Source organism: Pelecanus crispus, chromosome 19 (genome assembly GCF_030463565.1).
Source record: "Pelecanus crispus isolate bPelCri1 chromosome 19, bPelCri1.pri, whole genome shotgun sequence".
NCBI lineage: Eukaryota > Metazoa > Chordata > Aves > Pelecaniformes > Pelecanidae > Pelecanus > Pelecanus crispus.
In genome coordinates, this window is record NC_134661.1 from 2,219,730 (window position 1) to 2,231,336 (window position 11,607).

The following is an 11,607-nucleotide window of genomic DNA, read 5'->3' on the forward strand; positions in this document are numbered from 1 at the left end:
TATCAATAAAAGGATGTGAATATAAGTTCAGAGAGGCAGGAATAATAAGAACAGTCCTCTGCTTTGGGGCCACTATTTGTCCCCAAAATTAATTCTCGCCACTACAGGAAGTATCCTAACAAATACTGCTAAGCACATGATTTTAAGTTTCACTCGAGAGCCAAGGTGGTGCAGAGGGGACCAGCTATCCATTCATACACAGGAGAGAAAATGAAAGCAAGAAAGTGTGTCTGCAGACAACAATAGGCCGAGTGTTTCCACATGCGAACTCAGCCCCCGTTTCATCTTTCTGCAATATGAGCATTTGAAATTTGGCTCGAGTTAAAGATGTTCACATCCTGATGCATTCCAACAGACTGTACCACTCCAGCATGTTCAGTCTGCCTGTATCTTTATTTTGTGCTTTACAGGACATGTGGTGTATTTTGCAGCTTAATGGCTATTTTAATCCTCTTCAGCGCTGAAGAACATCATCCTAGATGCAATGTAGATACATATTGTTAGATGGATGCTGCTCAGAGATGTATTTGAGGAGATATTCCAAAGCACAGAAGTCATTCCAAGGCAAATATTACAAAACAAAAATCTCTGCTTTACTTGATCTGGAGTATTTGAAGCTAGTTGCTATAAACAGTAAAAATCTGCCAGCCCCCTGTTATGGCACGAGAAGCAGCTTACAGGAAGGTCAGTAGCATCCTCTTGAAAAAAAATAAACGAGTAACTATGTAAGTGGCAATGCATCTCAGAGTCAACACCAGGGGAGTAGCTGCTGGAAGTTTAGCTACAAACAGCTGTGCACATCAAGCCCATCTCAGACAGTTAACTTTGCTGCCAGCTGTGGCTAAATGTTTGTTATGCCCTCGGTTATACGATCAAAATAAATTTAATAATCAGAGACTGTTAAATAAAATAACAGAACAGTATGAGTAAAGCTACCGGCCACTTACATCATGGGGAATAACCATTTAACTTCTTGCAAACGTCTTTAAAGATAGTGACAGGAAACATGAAAAGCCAAATTGAAACCAAGGACAGCATGGCAAATGAAGTAAAGTCATCTTTGCTTTTGCCTGAAGCAAAAAGGCCATTTAGAGTCTTAGAAAGCAGTGCTCCTCACTACTTCTCTTCTACGGTATAGATCAAGCTTGCAGCCCAAAGTTTTGCAGGTATCTTCATAATATTCTTGTCTGGAGCAACCAGCTCAGCTGTTTGCATACACACAACTAAAAAGTATGACACTGGCCATTTCAGAACAGTAATGCTCTTGAAATACATCAGCATCCTTTACAACAGCACTACAATGATGCATTCTAGTCAGTGCCCTGCAATGAAAGAGGGAATTAACATGCTACAGATGCCCTGCGGAAAACCTCCCATACGGTTATACTTTGAAAAGTATTCTTCTCATCACGCTAATTCCCACATGAAGCAAGTTGCAAAAGCTTGCTCAATATAATTGAGCGCAACAAATCCATCCAAATGTAGGAATTTCAGCCTCAACTTCAACATGCCTTCTGTCTGTATTGTGGATTTTACATTTAAGCAAATTTGAAAGACAACTTCCTGCCACCTTAACAGCCCTGCTACATTAGGAATCCGGCTCTTCTCATTAGTCTTCCTTGGAGCCACGTTGCTGAGCGAAGGACCTGGTGGAGAGGAAGAGGAGGCAAAAGGACTTCGAGGTGACCTGCTGGCTGACGTTTATTTCTTGGTCTCTTAACCTGAGAAACGAAGACGTTCTGAAGCAAGATGCAAGCATTTAAAATGAAGGATTAATTTATCTAAAATACTATGCATAAAACACAGTACTATGGATTCAAACGTGGGTAAGAGATTTCAGCTCTTGTGATCAGTTCTTACTCGCAAACTCAAACGTATCTTGTACACGCATACAATGAAAAGGCTGATAAAAACAGAAGCGTAAGCACGCAGCCAGAAGGCGAGGGACCTAGGCAAATCACAAGCTGGGATTGAGACCATAAAGCCAGCTGCGGACCACGCAGGGATCCAGCACTGCAAAATATGACATTGCATCAAGCCTGCACTCTGGCAGGCCATTCATCTCCTGCCTTTGTTATTGGTAAAGTGCTTCCGAGAAAGCGGCTGTTGCCCTAAACAGAATATCCACATACTGACTAGCTTTGTTGCAGAGCAAGTATTGATGCAATTTAAACAAGAGAGCATTTATCAGGAGTGACGGAGACAGGAACACTTTTTTTCCTGTTTTTAAAGCCTCCAGTGTGTCTCTCTCACTGTGACACGATGCTCTGTCCCAGGCCCGAGCTTCACACGTCCACAAGAACACCCTAACTTCATTCCGTGACCCCCGTCCAGAATTCACTCGGCCTCTTCTAGGCTCTGGCTCTTGCCCAGGTAAGTCTGCAGCACCGTGTAGTACGTTCACGTCCGAAGGCCGAGCTCTAATACACCAATACGTCGCAAACGCAAAATCCCAACTTTTTTGGCTGGCTACCAAGAAAAAAAAAAACGAAAAAACTTCTCCACTGCTTGACATTTCCAGCGCTGAGGCTACGAGGCTCTACTTAAAGATGCTGGAAATGGAAATGAAGCAGTTATTTGAAACCCTGCAACTCAAACTACTTAGAGGCACTTAATCTTATTCCAGCAGTCCAAATAGGAGCTGCGATCATCCTACTCCATTCAAGAGTAATAACTGGTTTCCACGATAACGTGCACCCTCAACAATTTCGCAGTTTCCCTTTTTCCTGACAGGCAGCAACATTTCAGTCTGTGCATGAGCACTACCATACCCTACACTTGAGAATTAATCTTTGACCAAGACCGTTACACAGGCTAATGTGCTTAGCGTGGATCCCGACAAGCTTTCGTTCTTCAGGGTTTCTAAACGTGTATGCGACCTTGCTGCGTAAAACGAAAGAGATGCCAAATTCAATTTCTTCAGCAAGAGCTTTGATAAATTATGCAGAGAAAGATTCACATTCAAATGCCGATATACTCACTGGGAACTCAAACCACAGGTTTGAATCAACATGTTTCATTTAATCTTTTGAGAGGAATACTTAGCAGATTAAAGCAAATCTGCCCCTCTCTATTTCTAGGCCACAATTATTATAGGACTACCAGCATAAGAAGTCAACCAGCATTTGGTATTAGTGAATTCTACTAATTCATGCAGATTCCTCTAGGACCATTTTTGGCAAGTTACTAGTCCCAGTATGAATGGGGAAAGATTAAACACCAATAAAACCCCCTACTACTTAACTTGGACCTGGCAACGTGTCACGCCAAGTCCAAAACCATACAGAGAATGTGGTGATTAAAGGCTTTATGCTGCAGGTTACCATACGTCTAAGCAGAGACCAGCTTCTGTAGTGAATATGCAATCCAAATCCGCTTGAAATCTAACATGAGTGCATCATGTTTATTGTAACAGATGGTATCGGCAAGATTTTTCTTTTTGTTGCTGTCACTTCACACTACACAATGACATCATAACTACTGGGATTCATCAGCCCAAAATCCAAAAGAAAAAGGGACAAAGCTCTTGGCAGGGAGCTGGAGCTAAAAATAACGTAAGAGCCTTTAAAGAAAAGCCCAAAGATTAAAAATGCAAATGTTTGGCTTTTGATTTAAGCATCTCGGTACTGAAGTTAGCATAGGGCAACTCCTGGAAAATACCAAGTAATTTACCAAAGTGCTGTTTCATCTTTGCAACAACATCATCAGAAGACAATTTTTGATCTCACCTCACTAACTATTTTAGTGCTTTGAGGTGGCAGATTAAAGAACAAGCACAGCAGCTGCGTGAGAAAAATGCAAGCCCCTGTTATAGTAGAGAGTTAATAGAGTAACAAAACCCTCTCTACTGCAAGAATTAAAAAACCCAAAACACTGACCAACAGCTCAGAACATATCAGACATTTGAAAATATAACCTAAGCCAGCAAATGCTTGTTGGAGGGGAAAAAAAGACCTAAATGAGTAAGGGAACTTTCAAGGTTAAACACTACTTTTATTTAAACATGAAGTCGTAGGTAAGGAGATTTTTTAAATGGAAACCTCACTAAGTATCAACCTGTTACAGTAAGGAGAAACCACGGCCCCAGCCATCTCGGTGCATTTGTGCGCATCTGTCTCTCCCTCTGTCCTTGACCTGAATCAAAATACACTTTTGATGGCTGTAATTTTGTTAGAGAGAAGCTTACTATATGAAATTACTTAAATGCATCCCTGTCGCTGAGCCAAAGCCTGGAATCCGAGCGCTGAAGCACAGTTACCATCCGCGCCGCACCTTTGCACGACACCGTGTTTAGTCACATCGTAAACAGCCGAGGTGAACCGCAACACTGCTGATGGCTCAGTGCCTCACCCCAGAGCTGAGACACGCGAAGCTTTACCGAGACAACAGGGAAAGAAGAGTCAGCCCCCACCCTCTGCGTTTTCTTCAGGCTACATCTAAATTTTGCCGGCAATTTTTAAGCCCTTCATATCTGGTGACTTGAAAAACTTGAACTCAAAGTTGTCATTTCATAATGATTTTCAGTTAAGTCTCAAAACACAGAAAAGCCATCTGAGCCAAACAATTACTGATTTTGTCTCCTTGGAAGCTTGCGCACTGCACGGAGTAACAACTTCAGACCCTGCTTCATACACCAAAGGGCTCGTCTAGCCACAGCAACCTGCCGCACTGCCCACCCGCGCAGGGAATCCTCACAGCTGAAATAACCAGTGACCTTTTCAAGGGTTCAGAGGAGGAATCCCTCTGAAAGGCACCCACAAAGAGACATTTAAACTGTGGCCAGACACTGTTCGGCAGGCTTGCAAACTAAGCCTTCCCCCAAACCACTGCTAAAAAATGTTACTGCAAGGCCTAACACAGTCATCTTTAGAAAAAATCTGCAGGGAGAAAAACCACCTCAAGCGAAGCCATTCTCCTTGCAGCCAGCACACCAACACCATGGGAGCCCAACAGCAGCAGTCCTCGCAGACTGCTGTGCCACTTTGGCCAGGAGAGATCAAGTCTCCGTCTCTAAAACAGAGGAAGAAATACATAAATGCTGAGGAACTAGGCCTGCCAGTAACAGAGAACGAGAGACTTTCGGGACCTCGCCTCATCCATCAGTTCTCTCCCTTACGGAACACAGAGAACCAACACGCGATCTCACTTTCCATTGTCGCCAATGAAAATGAAAAGTGAAATAAAACATCGAATGCCACGGAGAGCAGCAACATTTGACTCTGCACACTAGTTAAGAGTGACTAGCACACTGCTAAAGATATAAACCAAAATGAAGGTATGCAATGTATAAATTTATACAAAAACATGATCGTGGCTGACAGCATGAAATACGACAACAAAGCGTTATAACTAAATTAATACATATATGGATCGATCTCTCAAAAATAACAAATGCATTCTTTTCCCCACCGGCTATATAGAAACCATCCACTGCAGTACTTGAAAAGGAAGTGCTGGTAAGCAGCTTAGCCGTGTGCGTTTCTGATCAGGTGGACACCTCATTACATAAAGCCAAGCAGGCTACATTTTGCTGCTAGAAAGATTAGTTTAACGCCATTCGCAGAACATTAGTGTTCTGATCATTCATCTCAAGTTGGAACTTAAACTTGTACAAATGCACAAACCCAATCAGACTGCGGAGCAAGCATTGGAACTTATCGACCATTTAAAAGCCATGCTAGAAGGTGAGTTTGACTTCTGTCTTCTTTTGTACGTGGATTTTCCATGTTCTCACATGAGGTAGTAGAGCTTAGAGAAAGCACAGTCAGAAATATATATGTAATTCCAACTGAGAAGGCACATGGGGGTGAAGGTAGTAAATCTAGTGCTGAACAAGTTTTTAAAAAAAGGTGTTATCCACACGCAAGATCTACATGTGGAGCATGTCCCTGCTTACAGTTGCAGGGATTCATAAATTTAAAGAAGTGCAAATCTAACATTAAGAAATTACCCTTAAAAAACCCCCCAAAAAACCAAAAACCACCCAGCCAAACCATTTCTCCTGAAATGTGCATTTCCTTGTGCAGTGCCTCTCAGAAGCAAATGTTAATTTCTTTCTTTCCCCTCACCCTAAGTACAACCTGCCCTATGTACATGCTAAAATACCTGCCCAGCAGTAACATGCTCAAGTTATCTTTTAGCCTACTGTATCCAGCGAGACCCATCAGCTCTCATGAACCAGAGGAAAGAAATAAGTATGCCATTTTGGTCAATCCATGTTAAAGAGAAGCCTGACAATTTACTCTGCTCGTATCTGCCTTCTTACTGCTTTATAATTCACATTACTAAGCATACAATAAATATATATATACACACACACACACACAGAGAAGAGTTACTTTGAGACTTTGCACAATGTTGTCAATCCATTTCCTCTCCCCACACACCTGACACTTATTGGCACCTACAGCAAAAAGCTGAAAATGAAAATACTGGAATGGAAATTACAAAATTAATGAAGTCAAAGTGCCCTACAGACTCCATTTAAGGTAAGCAGTAAGGTAAAACCTGTGATAGGATATGCCATTTGCCTGTGACAAACTCTGCTAGCAGAGAAAGCAGAGCATGCCCATTATGGCTGTAGACAACATTTTTGGAGAAAAAAGGGGCAACCTTGCCAGTTCAAGTACCGTTCCGAACTAAAAGCCTTACCAGAACGGTTTCTAGGCCACCGCAAGTATTTGAAGCATTCCAATTAAGAGTGAGCATCATCTTAAATTAACAAGGTGTTTCAGAGGTGCTGACTGCATGAACTAAAAATCAACGACACTTAAGTTTTACCGCATGTAAGTAGCATGAGAGCAAGCATCTGAAGGATTACACCAATTTAGAAAACCTAAGTAGTTAACGAGAAGAGTCTGAAATGCCAGAGTGTAGAAACAGAGGTAAAGCCTTTGCTATTTCAACAAGAGATAGTTGGGAATAGCGCATTTCTCTTCTATTTTCAACTGAAGAACAAGGTTATGGTTTAAGTACATTTGCAGAAGCAGATGCTGCAGTCAAAAAAACCCTTATGTTTACAAGATTCAGTCCATACGCCTCCAAAAGACACACACACAGGAAAAAAGCAAAGGCAGAATTTTTACAAGCAACGTCTAGAGAGAAGCATAACTGGTATATAGAACACAGACTACAAGGTGCTGAAGGAGGAGCAGTATGTACTAATAAAGCTCCCATGCAGCTAAAGCCACCTACAGAATAGGTTTTGAATAACTCTCAGGCAATGCAACAAATGTATTAACAAAAAATCATTTAATCCCTGGTGGAGATATTAATGCCTAAATAACATTTAAGAAAGATCATAAATATTTCACATGCGAAACAAGGAGAGCTAAAGGCTTTCTCCAAAGAGCAGAGCTTACCTTCATGTGGCATTCTACAACGCAGCAGAAATTCCAGCGCCTCTCTGCAATATCAGACGTCCATCTGATTTGCTTTATTTCCTTCTACATATCTCTGCTTCAGACGAGCTTTTGTTGAGGCTTAGAAGAGGCACTGCATGTAATAACTTTCACATGGAAGTATATTTCCTAACACTTACTGAGACGTGAAGTTTTAGGAACCGAAAGCAAACCAAAGGCCACATGCCTTTGGACTGGAATTTTACTGAGCTGTTTCTACTCAGGACTTCCATACAGAAGTGGAAATTTCCCCTAGGTGGAGTTCTTTGTTCAATGCAGCAGGCAATTAGAAGTCCCTAAGGTCTGCAGAAATGGCACAAGACTGGTATTTTTGCTGGTGAGAATTTAAGCATCCAATACAAAAATAACAACATGAAATGCACAATTCTGCTGTAAAACACACTGTTGTTTTTTCTCACCCCAAAGCCTGGTCATTTGAAACAGAGGGGTGACAGACATAAGCATTCAAGATAGCTTCGGAAAAAGACCACTAAAACCAAACATGATTAAAAAAAGCAATATCGAGTCTGCATCGCCTCAGATTTGATTATACAAAAAGGTCAAGCGATAAAAAAGAAACTTTGCATCTTTAAAGGCCTTGAGGGTGCAGCAGTAGTAGTTTATCATTGGAATACAGATCAAATTAGAATAGATTTATTTTCTTTTTCCCATTGGTATCAGCATCCTATTTGAAGTTCTTGGGGACTTCGCAAGCAAAGCACAGCAGTCGCTGAATTCAGACACAACCCTAGGACACATATTACTATGGAAAGAAAACCATTAATTGCTGGGTATCAAGGATTTCTCCAAGCCCTTCTGTTCAAATTCATTTGGAAAAGAAATTGTCAAAGGTTATCTGCCATCAACACGCGATGATGTGAAAGGGAGACTGACTGTCACCGACACAAGCCCTTGGGAACGCCCTATTCAAAGGTTCACATACCAATAATTTAAAAAAAAAAAAAAAAGTGCCACTCCCCTTCCTCTGTGCAGGAGAGAAAGAACAACAAATTGTAGTCGATAAGAAGATTACTGGGTGTTTTAGGGACAGGGACTGGTAGCTAAGTGAAAGAAAATCCACCTAATGGGACTGATGCCAATCCAACTAAACTAATAATTGCAGACATTGCTACGCATTTTGCTTAACTCCAGTACACAATTTTAAGCATCTATAATACTAAAAAAAAAAAAAACCCCAAAACCCCCAATCTTTTGCGTATTTTTCATCACATTACCTGAAATCAAAACCAAGTAAGCGTTTCACTTCCTAAGCTCTGCATCAAGATACTGTTTTTGAGAAAATCTGGCAGCAATAAGGACTCGTGAGCTGCAGTGTCCCCCCAGACAAGACAACGGGAGAGGATGCAGCAGAAATCAGAATTAAAATGTCACAGCTGACATTTTCTGTCAGCAGATTAAGGTGGCTGTCATGCTTTCAGAGGATGCAAATTCCGCTGCGGGAATGGCAGAGCAGATCGCGGAGGCAGCGAGGACGGCCGGGTGCACCGACATAACCCCACGCCAAGCACCGAGCCGTGTCGGTGCAGACCAGCCTGCCGCAGCTTAGGAGCGAACCCAGGGCCTGCGAAACCGAGCCCGTGGCGATCCGCTAAAAAAGAATGAGGCGGAAACGGTTTCATTTTAATCCTTTTCCAAGAGGTCAACAGCTCCGTTCTCTGGAGCTGCCAGCCCCTCCTGGGGTGCCGAGGTGTGACACTGCTGCCGTCCGCGCTGTGCCAAACCTTTTGCCAGTCCCGTGACTGGCGAATCCTGGGATCTGCTTCTTCAGATGGACACGAGGCTTCGGAATAAAATTACAGCTGGATTTATTTTCCAGCTTGGCGTTCCGTAGCACATGTCCACAAGCAGCAGAGGCAGCTTCCAGAAGGGATGTGCATAGCAGCCGAATTTGTCTCGGATACGACAGAGGAAGTGACCTACAGCTGGAGGAGTTTCCAAACAGGTGCAAGGGATCAGATTGAACACGGCCGCCGCGGAGCAGCCAGGACAGTCCCCCCGCCACCAAGGCAATGCCAAGGAACCTGATCTTGGCCTTAGCCACACGCCCTCAGAGCAGCCCTACCGAGTCTTCGGTTATCTTTCCTGCAAGATAACGCCCCCCCTCCCCGCACAAGTTCTTCCAAAGATAATTATCGCCACGTTCCATTGATTTATAGACATTTCACGCAAGGGCTGGTACAAACTAGGTGGAATACTCTTCCTCAACAGCGGCTGAATAAGCAAAAGTCATTGACTAGACTCATTTCACGCGACACGTATGAAAATTATTAAAGAACCACGCTTATTGCCGCTTAGTAATTACCGCCAGCTTAGGGCTTCGGATTTTTGCATCGCACCGAGGCAGACGTTCTGCTTAACCGAGCTTGTTAAATTTTACCGTAAACTGTCAAATCAAGCCATTCTCAAGTAGCCACAAGCCTGGTCGGTATCAATCCCTAAATAACCCAGAATCTGTACAAGACGGATGTAGCTGTTTTGCATTTCCAAACAACATTCAGGCGCAGATTATTAAACTCTATTTACGTGCCATGTTTGAAGCTCAGCGCGTACTTTGCTCTTTGTTTTGCTGTTTCACTCTAATAGACAGGTTACAGCGTGAAGTTTTTACATGGAGAGGATTTTTTTTTCCCTATCAATCTGGTCGTTTAGCTAGCTAGATTACACAAAGGTTTTGGTTTTAGGGTTAAAGTCAGAATTTCCCCCCTCCCGTTACTTTCATACAGAGAGATAAAAACGTAATATCTATTCATATACATACACACAGACGTATATGGGTGCGCGTATATATGAACTGCGGCATCTAAGCCATTTCTATATTAAATGCACACCCTTTACGCTTGGCTGAAGCATCCCCTCCGAAAGATAAGGCAACAGTTCAAACCCGAGGATTTATTCGGGATCTATCAAGCAGATAGCAACCAAATGGATTCGTTTAACGGAGGCTTTGCTCTACGAAATTGCCCTCTAATACTCTTCTAAGCTTCTAGACCAATCTGAAGCTCACAGCTCTTGCTACCGTGCCAAGAATGCAGAGGTCACTTAAAAAAAAGAAAAAAAAACAAACAAAAAAGCCAAGCATCCCAGTGAAATGAAGCTGCTAAACCACGCGATCTTTGGCCAGATAAGAGCCCTGCGGTATCTGGCTGGAGTGCTTTCCTGAAAACAAGGGGAGAACACGAGCTCATCACCACCGCCTGCCCCGAGGTGGTCCTGCAGAAGCCGCTCAGCCTCCAGGTCCTCCCATGCAGGCAGGGACACCCTGAACGCGCCGCTCACCACCCGCCTCCGCAGCCGCAGCCCAGCTGCGGGCTCACCCGGCCGATAACGCAGCCCACCCCTGCGCCGGAGCCCGGTTCCCCCACGGCCTCTCCTCCACCTTCAGCCGCCGCCACACAATGCCCGGCTCCCCAGAGGAGAGGGGCAGCGGCGGGGAGCCCCCGACGGCCGCCCGCGCCCCCCCAGCGGCCCAAGCCCGGCCTCCCCCAGCCCCTACCCACCTCGATGTAGCCGGCGAGCCCCAGCAGGAGCAGGAGGGGAAAGCGCAGCGCGGAGCCCATCGCCGCCGTCCGCCTTGCGCCGCCGCCCAAGCGCTACTGCGGCCTCGGCGGCGCGTCGGGAGCCGCCTCGCGAAGCCCCGCCCCCGCCCCGCCGCCCTGCCCTATGGCGGAGATGCGGAGGAGCGACGTTCCCGCTGGGGACCAATCGCCGCGCCGCCGAGGAAGCCCGCCCCCGGCTGAAGAAGGAGGACTGGGCGAGGGAGCCACGCCCTCCTTTCCTGCTACCAGCCAATAGGAGGCCGGCGGGGGGCAGGCTGCCCCGCCCACGGGGGCGAGCTGCCCTCCCCTGCCCCGCCGGGAAATGGCGGCCAAGACTGAGGGGAGGCCCTCAGGGGAAGCACCCCAGGGGGATTTTTTTTTTTCACCCCTCTTTTCTTTTTAGGTTGCTGTAGAAATTGACGGCCCACGTGAAATGCTTTACACCGAGGAGCCTAAAACGGCGGGGCCGTATGCTGTATAGGGGGTCTAGGGACTAAAAGCCCTCCGGCCTCCTTGCTTCTCCCCACCACCGCAGTGAGGAGGGGGTTTCCCTGGGGTAATAAAAGGAAAAATAAAATGAGGCCGTTTCCTCATCTAAAGAGAAACCAGCCAGGTTTCCCACCCTAAAAAGAAAACCATCTCTACATCTA

At 44.8% G+C, this 11,607-nt stretch overlaps 1 protein-coding gene across 1 annotated transcript in view; it reads right to left on the reverse strand.

Moving 5' to 3' along the window:
• The window catches only part of APLP2 (amyloid beta precursor like protein 2), a 46,996-nt gene extending 36,045 nt beyond the window's left edge, over positions 1–10,951 (reverse strand). The window contains exon 1 of the mRNA XM_075723365.1: positions 10,919–10,951. The gene's annotated coding sequence lies outside the window, so the exon portion shown is untranslated. The remainder of the gene's footprint in view (positions 1–10,918) is intronic.
• Between the last annotated feature and the right edge of the window lie 656 nt (positions 10,952–11,607).